Here is an 11,960-nt window from a genome sequence, read left to right as displayed (position 1 = left end):
AAATTAAAATTCAGTTGAAGAGAAGTCCGAGTCTGATGTCAGAAGATATAACCAAAGAAAATAAACAAAATGACAATAATACATAAATAACAATAGACTGATAGCAGTTAACTGACATGCCAGCTCCAGACTTCAATTAAACTGATTGAAAGATTATGTCTTCATCATATGAATATCAGGCACAATCCTTCCCGTTAGGGGTTTAGTATCATACCATCATAATATATATGAGAAGAACATAACCCGTGTCATGCAAATAACTGGTTTAAAAAATGTTTAGTTCCGATGCAAAGACGGTTTTGTTAGCTTCTGAGGTGAATACTGACATTGTTGTGCTTTATAAAGAATATTTCCATAAAAAATTGGATGGGAAATACCTGAACGTATAAGAAGTCTGCATGTTGAGCTATATTTACGAATGATGTCCTTATATCAAATCATTAGTTAGAAGTGCAATATGTATAACTTGGTCCTTTTAGATCAAATAACTCTTTAACGGTTTCAGGTTTTATACACCATTAGCTCACATATATTAACCTTTGTGCGTTCCTTGTGAAGGTTAATTCAGGAAAGCGTTTAGGACTGTTATGAAATGTTGTGTTCATTGATGCAAGTGCTAATGAACTATCAGTGCCATCATCACAGTAGTCAGTAATTCGCAATCGGTATAACCAACCTTTGTAGTTATCGTTTGTATATTTAAAAATTATTAAGAAACTAAGTTTTAACTCCATCAGGAAAAGTTGGCTTTAGATAAAATTGATTATTTTATGTAACTGTGTTAATCAAGTAGCTATTCCACTGTTTAGTATGAAAGAATTGTCACTATACGACATTTCCAATCTCCCATACAGACAGAGTTTTCGTCCTTTCCTCCTCAGAAAGGACGACAACTCGACTGTCTGTATGGGAGATTGTGACATTTCACGGACATTTTTTATATTGGAGAGCACAGAGTGTACCATTTTTACCTCCTAGATTCCCTGTTTCCATTATCTCGGCGTTTAAAGGCATTTACCATATTCTCTAGGCTTTTTAGTATATTATCTCACTAATTGTATGCATATCGTTAGGCTGAATATTGCTATGTAATATTACACTTCTCATACTTGGTTTAATACTAATGTGATCGGTAGGAAAATGGGGAGGGATTAATTCTGTAAAAAGCACAAGGTTTTATTTGAAATAATATATTAAATGTGCGGTTGGATATGATTTATCACACACTTTCTAACGCTGACCAACCCAAAACTTGTTTTGTATTCCTCATTGACTAAAGATTAAGACAGAAATTATTACACTTTTGTAAAAAAAAGTCTTTGTCCTACTTCTGATTTCATAGCAAGCTCGTCAATTAGATACCATTTTGAAATTGCAATCATTAAATATGATCCAGTTTTATTTCAATTATCCCAGTAGTTTGAGATGAGGAAATTGTCTAGCATATTTGTAGACAATAATGGTAGTGATTACAAACGCCAACAGTTACCATTTGCGACTGGTAAGTTACATTAATACGGATAAAAATAGAAAACTTAAGTATTTAAAATTAAATGGAAATAAAATTGAAGCATTACAAAATCTAACATAACTAATGTGTCTTACACAGCTATGAACAGTCATAATATATATAAATATATTAGCAATATATATGTATAAATAAGTCAACAAGCCAACTGTATGGTGCACTAATACTTTTGATAGTCACATTTGTGTTTTTAATTCAGAGGATGTTATGGAAGTCTTGATTGAGGCTCTTCAAACTGTAAAATATGAAGAACAAAAATATTAATAGTATCATAATGATACCAGAAGGAAGAATATCTTTATTAATTTTGACATTTTAACACTGTTCTGTATGATCATGTATGTGTGCGTAAGCTTATTGGAATAATCCATCGGTTTTTCAAATTTTGTAAAAGGGTCACATTTAAATAAAAATAAATATCAATATTTTACTAAAAAAAAACAAAGTAGATGGGGTATCTATCCATCAATAAAATCAGTTTATGCACAGCAAAGAAAACAGCCAAAAAGCAGAGTCACAGCGTTTTTTCATTGCTTTCAAATTCATAATGAGGCGCCGGTGTCTTTAACGGGTTTTTTCATGGTTTGCTTCATAAGAGTGGAATTTAGAATTATAAGGAATGACTGTAATATTGTTTCTGTCTTTTCGCAAAAACCTCAAAAATGAGGTACACAGTTTGTAAATAAATCTCTTCCCGTGTTTTGTTATACTTTATTTCATAGACAAACAAAATATTTAGTCATTCATGAAATGCAGCCTTAACTGATAATAAACTTAAACTTGAGTGCTAATAATTGCATTAAATATTGACAACTGTCATAGAATATCTGAAATATGACGGAGAAAATTATGCTAAATGAGACAAAACTTTATGCTCAAACTTTGCATTTAAAAGATGATACAGGGGTCTCTAGTTTCTTTTTACGCCATGCCATAGTCAGTCCTGTTCTTTTTTTTTTCGACTCGTCAGTCTCATATCATTCATTAAGTGCTACAATTTAATCAATACTTATGACGGTTAAATAATTTATAGTGCAATACATTTTACCAAAATAAATTGAATCCCTCATTTTTCCACCACATTTCCGTGTAGGTTCTCCTCTGTAGTAGTAGCTGTATTCTGCTTCTGGAATTTTTGGATTCTTACTTTCAATCTGGACATCTCCACACAAACATTGTGTACCACTCTATAAAATTGTAAACTGTAATTGGTATACTGCTGGACATAAAAAAGTGCATGGAATAGATTAAATGACGCAACATTCGCTAGACAAAAAAAAATATGGGTTTTTTATCCACAAAAGGTAATGCATTGTGTGTGTGCCCTTTTGATTATCAAATTCTCCAAATCTTATAGAATTATACAATCAAATGATGTAACAAATATTCATGCTAGGTTCATTGTTAAAACGCATGCATATTTGTTTCGCCGTTGGCGACACCATAAATTGAATATTCCTGCCAAAGACTACAAATTTCATAATTCTCGATAATTTTGTAATTCTTGAAATCAATTATTAATGACAATCATGAATATTCTATTTGTTTTCGATACCTTTCTAATTTCATCTAGCTGTTCACGTGGTTAAGCTTTTCATTTATGAAGTATTGATAAATGTCTTTAATCGCCAGTAATAGTTGAATACGAATTAAAAATTTAAAAAGAAATCTGTTAAAGAACCATTCTTTGGTCCTTTATATGCCAACCTATTTGTGGTTAGTATTTTAAATATTCAAGAACCATTAACAGTCTAATGATATTCTGGATTTGTCATACTCTAAATAATGATGTTCCAATATTCATTGAAAGTTGGTTTTTTGTCTTGAAAATCATGAAAACGGTTTTGAAGTGATAACAAAAGACCAAGCTTGTTTTGTGTGGCATGTGTGTTTGGTTGAGGAAAATTTGACGGACAATCTAAGTTATAATAGTTATTGACCAAGCAAGTCGGTATATATCATTTATTCTGCACGGCTCAGTTGACCCTTATTAACCTGAACGACGTAGAAGTATAAGATACAAACTTGTAAGCCACAAAATCGGAATACACTGCAATGCTGCTTGCAGAATGCAAGGGACAAGTCTCTGCTCTTTATCAATTTGTGTTTCAAGTGCCTGCTACTATCATCCCTGTAACAACTTATGTACGGTGCTGTCTCTGAAATAGAAATAAGTAATATTTGATAATGGACAGATTAAAGAGAAATCGAAACGCACAAATACAAAATTTCAATCTTGGTATCTATAATGAGTTTTTTTAGACACTTAATCTCATGAGTCGTAAAATAAACTGACAACAAATGTCGGAAAAATCATACGAATATAAGTCATGGCGAATGTGGAAAAAAATGGATCTTACCTTACTTCGAAAATCGCGAAATTAAATCGATGCGAAGTGGTATAGAAAAAGAGCTAAACGCGAACAAAATGTATCATCGAAAAAGATACAGTAAGATCGGTTATATCCAGACATATCTGAATGTGGCCTTCATTTCTTATTTTTTTTTTTTCAGTGAATTCCCGTAATCCTGTATTTGCACACTTCCCATTGATAATCAAAATTAGTAGCTATTGTGTGAATATACTGAACCCTATTTTGTTTCGTCAGTAATAATGTTTAACATTCTTGTAAAAAGTTATAATGTTGATATAAGATTCATTGCAACCGAAATCTTGAATAAACACTATATTTGAAAATGGACATTCAGCAAACAACACTCTTTTTGATCATATAACATATTAAGGTAGAACGTATATTTAACAGCCGTGTTAGGAAAGCATTGAAACAGAATCTATATTCAAATCAAATTACTATCCAACCGTTCAATGATTTGAAAAACACAAACACCCACAAGATGAACTTCGTATAATAATGAAAAGATTCTCAATGAGCAAATGTTATAGATAGTTTAAGTAAGACATAGCAAGTGAATCAAACTTTCAGTCATTCTAGCAATCTCTGGCACAGATATCATATCCGTTCCGTTCAATACTTCGTAACACTACACTCATAGTAAGTGCAGTATTGCGAAGCATGTATGGAACGGATATGAACTCTGCGCCGGGGATTGTCATTCTAGACCATCAAATTTGATAGCACTCTCCGGGTCCATCTTACATTATATACACATAGAGCAGAACACGTTTGACCTAACTTTGAAAGGCTCAGTATATTAACACTTGCTGGATTTGTTAATTCATAAAAAATATATTTAAACACTTTTACATTGAAAACTCAAATTTGTTGTTCCTGTTTGTTTTATATAGTAATCGCAGATAACCTCGATGAAAACACTGAAGATGTGCATATACATAGACAAATTATTTTCCCATTCGCCACAACTCGGCCAATTCCGTAGGAGAGTAGCGGATTCACCCGAGGATTGTCGATTGATTCTGTTCCTTGACAACCATTTTGGGATGAGTAAAATAGGTATTAAAATTGAGAATGGAAATGGGGAATGTGTCAAAGAGAAAACAACCCGACCATTGAAAAAACAACAGCAGAAGGTCACAAACAGGTCTTCAATATTCTTATCTTAGGCGGAACAACAAGACAACGGACCAATTAGTAGGTCCAATCCTACTCCAAAACGAAACGATAACACACACCTAATTTAGCACAAACTGGAAGGTCTTTGTTCGTGATGACACAGGTTTCTCCAAATGAACAAGGATTTGGCCAACATGTGTCTGATTCCTGTAAAAAAAAACTCTTTATTAATTGGTTACATCTATCTGACAAAAGAATTAATAAATTACATGTCAGTGATAGGTGAAAAAAGTTTCGAAATGGCAAGAAACAAGTAATAATTTCCTTGTGATTGTGATGTGGTATTTGATTATTGGCGGTAAATGTAATGTCATATTTTCGTATACTTCTTGAATTGTCGGTCAGCAATTATTCAAGTTAGATATAAAGTGTAGAAAGTTGAAGTTTATTCCTCATATATTCGATTTAAATTTGATACACGAAGTCTAGCATAAGTTCTACAAATGAATGTGAAAACGACTTAAACAACTCGTCGAGATGTTCGACCATTTTGATTGTGATCCTGCCTTGATGTTATTTGCAGCCTCCTGTTTATTTCTGTTTTTTTCTATCATTTTTGATTAAGGATTAACAGGTATTTTTCAATTTGAATATGAGCATTCCAGATAAAGAAAAATCAAGAAAAGCGCTTCGAACGCAAGAAATTCACAAAGTGGTACATTTTTTTTTCTATTTGTCGTTAAATTCTATCAGGTGGGAAAATATTCCAAAATAAATATAGCAAATGATATTAAACTACTCTTAATAGTTATTAAGGTACCAGGCTTATAAATCCAGACGCGCGTTTCGTCTACACAAGACTCATCACTGACGCTCAGATCAACATAGTTAGAAAGCCAAACAAATACAAAGTTGAAGAGCATTGATGACCCATTATTCCCAAAAGTTGTGCCAAATATGGCTAAGGTTATCTATGCCTGGAATCAGAAAATCCTTAGTATTTCGAATAATTCATACTTTTGCAAACATTGAATTTATAAAATGACCATATAATTGATTTTCATGTCAGGCTAACTAAGAAATACACATTCCATATAGAGACATGAATCAGAAGAGTATTATTATCAATGAGAGGTAATCAACAAGTTGTTGGGTTTATCTTAAAATATATTGGAATGCTAATCACTTGAATAAACTTTGATACAACATAAATCTTTGAATGTCAAAGGGTACCAAACACTGGACTAAAATATATGTGGCTAATTTAGCGTCACTGATGAGTTTTTTGTAGACGAAACGCGCGTCTGGCGTATATACAAAATTTAGTCCTGGTATCTATGATGAGTTTATTCCTAACATTTTGACAAAATCTTCTCTCCGACCTGATGACAAAAATATAATCATTTTCACCCAATTAACCAAAATAATTGCATTGGATATATATCACTTTGACCAACACTGATATTAAACAAAGAGAAGCTTGATTTTACTTCATTGAAATATGCTATTAAAACGTTCAGTTGATTTTTAGAAATTTATCTCCTTTAGATGTTCTGTACCCCTTCATAACGATAAGAAAATGTGTTATGAGTGCCAAGGAGACAACTTTTCGTCCAATTCACAATGTATAAAAAATAAACAAAGTACGGTTTTCAACATGGAGCCTTGGCTCACACAGAACAACAATCTATAAAAGGCCCAAAAATTACTAATGTGAAACAATTCAAACAAGAAAACAAACGATTTAATATATATAAAAACAATAGACGAAAATCACCTATGAACCACACCAATGAAGGACAACCTTTCAAAATAAAGTAGACAAAACAGAACAAAATAAAACTGTGGTCACAACATATTAGAATATGTAGAAAAAAACTCCTATTTCGATAGACTTCACAATCTGTCAGAATATATATACATAGCACAATCGTGTGTATATGTAGTTATAATTCAAATAACTTATAATAACAGTACGAAAAGTATATATGTATAGAAAAATATGGCAAATATGTATAATTTTATATGTAAATGTCCAAGGCTTTTATGACATTGTTATCCATTCGTGTGAAGTGTTTGAGCTATTGATTTGGGACTTCCCTTTTAGGATTTTCTTCGGAGTTCAGTATTTTTGTAATTAAACAATTTTTAAATACTATAGCTCTCAATTATTGGTGAAAAAATGAAATATAAACACAAATTTAACAAGTACTCATAATCTTCCATATTGACATTTCTGAGTACATGTAATGTGCCTTATCTACTGTTGTGGCCTGTTCAGTATTGTTAAGCAGTTCGCAGTACAAATGGCTTTTGACGAAGTTGAAAGCAGTACATCCAGCGAACCTAGTGCATCTTAACATGCACATTCTTGGTCCTACATTGAAAAACACTTTCTGTATTTGAGAATCAAGGTACTTGCCACTATGAAAACTCCATCTGTTACTGCGTACACCATTATAAGAATTAGGTGAGTTACCATTGCTTTGATAATTAACATTGCCCTGGAACGAATACAAATATAGACAATTTTGAAATATGTATATTAATAAATCTCCAACAACAATCTGAAACAAATAAAGTATATTTGATTTGAACGTGAATTTTGAAAATTACTTTATCTTATTTCGTCGACAAATGACACATCTTTAAAAAAAAATATAGATTGCCATACATAAATGTACAAATGCAAATTACATATGGTAGTATGTAGCTTATCAGATTGTTAAAGATGAATTAATGAGGCCCCTCATGGGGGGGTCCTAGTAATCACATAATCACCATTTTTTTGCCAATATAATCACATAATCATTAAATATTTGCTTATCTTTAGTAATCAAATAATCATAAACTAAAAATACAGTCCTAGGTAATCAAATAATCATGAAATATTTGGCTTAATAATCAAATAATCATTATAAAAAAACGGCCAAGTAATCACATAATCAAAAACCCCATGAGGGCCCTCATTAATCTATAGAACATATATAATCAGATTGTCATACATGATGTCAAACAACTCCTTAAGCAACCAACAATCAAGCATGATACATGAATTTAGACATGCAAGTGACTGTGTGCAGATTTACTGTAGATATGAATTAGTTTATTTTGAAACTGTAACTTATACTTAACCAAACAATTACGAACTTGTTATGTCTACAGAAGACTTATCAGTTGTGCTCGAAACAAAATATTTCAAAGATGAAAATCTACAAACTCCAAATACCTGTTCCAAATCTGACTGATTTCTGTGCCCTGTGCAAGTCAAATGCAACATCTTATAATTTTAAGAGTAGTTTTCAGTAAATAATGTATAATAGACAGAAACAAACGGAAATGCTGATTACATGGCTTACGCGATTTTGGTTGAATGTTCAAAGTCTTTCAAAGTTTTCCATTGCCATGATTATGCCTCATTCATCATTCATTGTGCTCACTTAAGCGGTTCTACATCATCACACCAAAGATAGTTATGACAACCATTGCGTGGTGGTTTTCTTTTTGCTACATGCTTTCTGTCGATCTATTTCAATTATTAACATAACAAACATACAATGAATTGAATGGATGAATGAACGTCGTAAATGCAAATATTCATAATGTTTTGACGGAATTTAACTTTTGTGACATCTTGGCAACCGTAAACAAAGATTGTTTCACTTTTTAGCTCACCTGGCCCAAAGGGCCAAGTGAGCTTTTCTCATCACTTGGCGTCCGGCGTCCGTCGTCGTCCGTCGTCGTTAGCTTTTACAAAAATCTTCTCCTCTGAAACTACTGGGCCAAATTGAACCAAACTTGACCACAATCATCATTGGGGTATCTAGTTTAAAAAATGTGTGGCGTGACCCGGTCAACCAACCAAGTTGGCCGCCACGACTAAAAATAGAACATAGGGGTAAAATGCAGTTTTTGGCTTATAACTCAAAAACCAAAGCATTTAGAGCAAATCTGACGGAGTAAAAATGTTTATCAGGTCAAGATCTATCTGCCCTGAAATTTTCAGATGAATCGGTTAATCGGTTGTTGGGTTGCTGCCCCTGAATTGGTAATTTTGAGGAAATTTTGCTGTTTTTGGTTAATATCTTGAATATTATGATAGATAGAGATAAACTGTAAACTGCAATAGTGTTCAGCAAAGTAAGATCTACAAATAAGTCAACATGACCAAAATGGTCAGTTGACCCGTTTAGGAGTTATTGCCCTTTATAGTCAATTTTTAACCATTTTTCGTAAATTAAAGTAATCTTTTACAAAAATCTTCTCCTCTGAAACTACTGAGCCAAATTAATCCAAACTTGGCCACAATCATCTTTGGGGTATCTAGTTTTAAAAATGTGTGGCGTGACCTGGTCAACAAACCAAGATGGCCGCCACGGCTAAAAATAGAACATAGGGGTAAAATGCAGTTTTTGGCTTATAACTCAAAAACCAAAGCATTTTGAGGAAATCTGACAGGGATAAAAATGTTTATCAGGTCAAGATCTATCTGCCCTGAAATTTTCAGTTGAATCGGTCAACCCGTTGTTGGGTTGCTGCCCCTGAATTGATAATTTTGAGGAATATTTGCTGTTTTTGGTTATTATCTTGAATATTATTATAGATAGAGATAAACTGTAAACATCAATAATGTTCAGCAAAGTTAGATTTACAAATAAGTCAACATGACCAAAATGGTCAGTTGACCCCTTTAGGAGTTATTGCCCTTTATAGTCAATTTTTAACCATTTTTCATAAATCTAAGTAATCTTTTACAAAAATCTCCACTGAAACTACTAGGCCACAATCATCTTTGGGGTATCTAGTTTGAAAAATGTGTCCGATGACCTGGCCATTCAACCAAGATGGCCACCACGGCTAAAAATAGAACATAGGGGTAAAATGCAGTTTTTGGCTTATAACTATGAAACCAAAGCATTTAGAGCAAATCTGACAAGAAGTTAAATTGTTAATCAAGTCAATATCTACATGTATCTGCCCTGAATTTTTCAGATGAATTGGACAACTGGTTGTTGGGTTGCTGCCCTCCAATTGGTAATTTTTAAAGAAATTTTGCCGTTTTTGGTTATCTTGAATACTATTATAGATAGCGATAAACTGTAAACAGCAATAATGTTCAGCAAAGTAAGATCTACAAATAAGTCAACATGACCTAAATGGTCAATTGACCCCTTAAGGAGTTATTGCCCTTTATAGTCAATTTTTAACAATTTTCATTAATTTGGTAAATTTATGTAAATTTTTACCAAATATAGTTCTCTGTTACTAATGGGCAAAGTTCATTATAGATATAATTGTAAGAAGCAAAATCGTTCAGTAAAGTAAGAACTTCAAACACATCACCATCACCAAAATACAATTTTGTCATGAATCCATTTGTGTCCTTTGTTTAATATGCACATAGACCAAGGTGAGCGAAACAGGCTCTTTAGAGCCTCTAGTTTTCTTCTAGATACAACTGGTCGAATTCCTTTGTGTTTTAATGTAAACCACATATCGGACTGAGAGCATCTTGTAGAGAATGCAGGTTTGAGATACTTAGCTCAAATGCACAAATGTCTGCTGTTGTTTATTCATCATGTATAAAGCTGGTATTGGTGACTGTTGAAAAGTCAGTGAATAATAGTAATTATGATAGCTGCTAATTCATTTAACATTTTTTAGATATTCTATGACTTCTTTCTTCTGACCCTCATACTTTTGATGTATTGAGTCGATATTCTATTTTTCACTCGTCCCGACTTTTTATTGAAGTTATTATGTCTTTCTAATTTGGACAGTTTTAACGGTATGTTTAGTGGTAAATATTTAGTTCATATAAAAAAAGAAGATGTGGTATGATTGCTAATGAGTGACCAAATGACACAAAAATTAACTTGATAACTATAGGTCACAAATGAGCAAATCATATACTGCATAATCAGCTATATGTATACCACACATTTGCGATTTTCGACTAATATTAAAGACCAAATATATAAAATTTTGATGTAAAATAATTTCATTGTATACCCGACAACACAACCTTTATTTCAAATTAGGTCATCCACTTTCAATCCCATTGCCTGGGTAGGTCTTTATAGTTAGGGATTATACACGCTGACCTAATGAGTTGCTATAAAATAGTACTACAACGTGAGGGTAAAGACTTTATGGGATAATAATGCTTAAGGGCATACGATACAGTAGAGATCCCTCGTTGATTTTTTCTTAAAATTTTGATAGAAGTTCAATTTCAATGTGTACTTTTCAAATATGCAAAGAAAAAAGTACCTTCATGACTTACTTTTTGAGATAAGTTGGTTCGAAATTTGCATATTTGGAATAAAATCCCTGAAATTTCATAAATTATGACTTTTAAAAAAGTAACAATACTTTTGAACGAAAAGTCATAACTTAACCGTTTTTTTTGCAAAATATTCCCTTGATCCATGACATCAACAGGCTGAAACAAGTTAAAGGTCAAATTAAATCATCATGTTCCGGATTTAGATTGCTATATCCGAAATAAAGAAATTGACCTTATTTTTGCGTCTTTTCGGAAGTCTTTTCGTATTGGGGTCACCCACTTGTTCATATCCATTGCCTCGGTAGTTCCCTATGACTAGGAAATATAAGACTCTGTGGATAGTTCTTCGACGAGAGGGCAAATAATTTCTGTGGTAAACATTGCTAAAGGGCCGAAAAATCCGTACGAAACATTTAAATAAAGACAAATTTGATAAAAAAAAAAATCATGCGAGGTAGACTTCATACAGGAACGTTTTAGGAAAAAAGAAAAGAAAATCCTTTAAGTTTTATATCCACTACATAGATGTTAACTCATTAAACAATTCCAAATGTGGCGATTATGTTGAACGCATCTATCCCACCAAACACACCCGATACAGTTAAATCTGTCTCATATTAGAGCTTTCTTACAAATTGACGAAAGGCAC

At 32.5% G+C, this 11,960-nt stretch overlaps 1 long non-coding RNA gene across 1 annotated transcript; it reads right to left on the bottom strand.

The window, feature by feature from the left end:
• Positions 1 to 1,606: 1,606 nt before the first annotated feature.
• Positions 1,607 to 5,353, bottom strand: LOC143046734 (uncharacterized). The gene is made up of 4 exons (XR_012969249.1): positions 5,142 to 5,353; positions 3,554 to 3,687; positions 2,577 to 2,715; positions 1,607 to 1,763 (listed from the first exon to the last, which is right to left on the bottom strand). It is a non-coding gene; the product is annotated as an uncharacterized LOC143046734 (long non-coding RNA).
• Between the last annotated feature and the right edge of the window lie 6,607 nt (positions 5,354 to 11,960).

The sequence above is a fragment of the Mytilus galloprovincialis genome, chromosome 9, assembly GCF_965363235.1.
Source record: "Mytilus galloprovincialis chromosome 9, xbMytGall1.hap1.1, whole genome shotgun sequence".
NCBI classification, from domain to species: Eukaryota; Metazoa; Mollusca; class Bivalvia; order Mytilida; family Mytilidae; genus Mytilus; species Mytilus galloprovincialis.
The sequence above is the reverse complement of the archived record's forward strand: the minus strand, read 5'-3'. Positions and strand labels throughout refer to the sequence as shown.